The sequence below is a fragment of the Cebus imitator genome, unplaced genomic scaffold (assembly GCF_001604975.1).
Source record: "Cebus imitator isolate Cc_AM_T3 unplaced genomic scaffold, Cebus_imitator-1.0 Scaffold226, whole genome shotgun sequence".
Taxonomy (NCBI): domain Eukaryota; kingdom Metazoa; phylum Chordata; class Mammalia; order Primates; family Cebidae; genus Cebus; species Cebus imitator.
Genome location: NW_016107541.1, coordinates 2,002,094 through 2,003,312, shown reverse-complemented (window position 1 = coordinate 2,003,312; position 1,219 = coordinate 2,002,094).

Here is a 1,219-nt window from a genome sequence, read left to right as displayed (position 1 = left end):
TACAATTAAAAAAAAAAAAAAACAAAAAAGAAAAAGCCAGGGAGATTATCCAAGATGGCCAAATAGGAACAGCTCTGGATTGCAGTTCCCAGCAAAAACGCAGAGGGTGAGTGATCACTGCATTTCCAAACAAATTTTTACTGCCCACAGATGAGGAGATTCCCGGGTGGAAAAGTGCCAAGAGCCTTCAGCATGGCTGTTTCAGCTGGTACAGCAGATCTCCGTACAAAAACTCACAGAACTCTGGGCACTGTTTCAACTGGCAGCTGGAACGCCTGGGAGACAGAGTCGCCCATTCAACTGAAAAAAAGGGGACTGAAACAGGGAGCCAGGTGATCTTGCTTGGCTGATCCCACCCTCACAAAGACCAGCAATCAGAAACGCTCTGGACTGAGAGTTTCACAGGAAGCACAGCTGGACCCAGCACAGTCCAGCTCTGTAGGGGGAAGGGTATCCACCATTACTGAGGCAGTCCACCATTACTGAGGCAATTCACCATTATCAAGGCAATCCTCCATTACTGAGGCAGTCTGCCATTACAAAGACAGTCCACCATTAAGGAGGCAGACTGCCATTACTGAGGCAGTTCTAACTATACCTCTATAAACAAAACTGCAAGGAAGTTCACACAGCAGCTGGGCAGAGCCCATGGCAGCTCAGCAACGCCTCTGCTGGCAGACTGGGACTAGGCTACCTCCTCGCTGGGCAAAGCATCTCTGAAAAAAGGCAGCAGCATATCAGGAACATATAAATAAAGCCCCACCTTCCCAGGACAGAGCACCTGGGGAAAAAAGGCAGTTATGAGTTCTGCTGCAGCAGACTTAAATGTACCTGCCCAGCAGCTCTGAACCCAACAATGCAGCTCACAGCTCAGCACATGAGCTCCTATAAGGGACAGACTGTTCCTCAAGCAGCTCCCCTACCCCACATATCAAAAGAGACACTTCATAAAGGAGAGCTAAGGCTGACATCTGGCGGGTATCCTTCTGGGACAAAGAAGAAGAAACTGGCAGAAACCCTTACTGTTCTGCAGCCACTGCATGTGATCCCCAGGCAAACAGGGTCTGGAGTGAACCTCCAGCAGTTCTACAGCAGAGGGGCCTGACTGTTAGAAGGAAAACTAAAAAACAGAAAGAAATAACTTCATCATCAACAAAAAGGAAGTCCACTCAGAGTCTCTATATGAAAGTCACCAACTACAAAGACCACAGGTAGATAA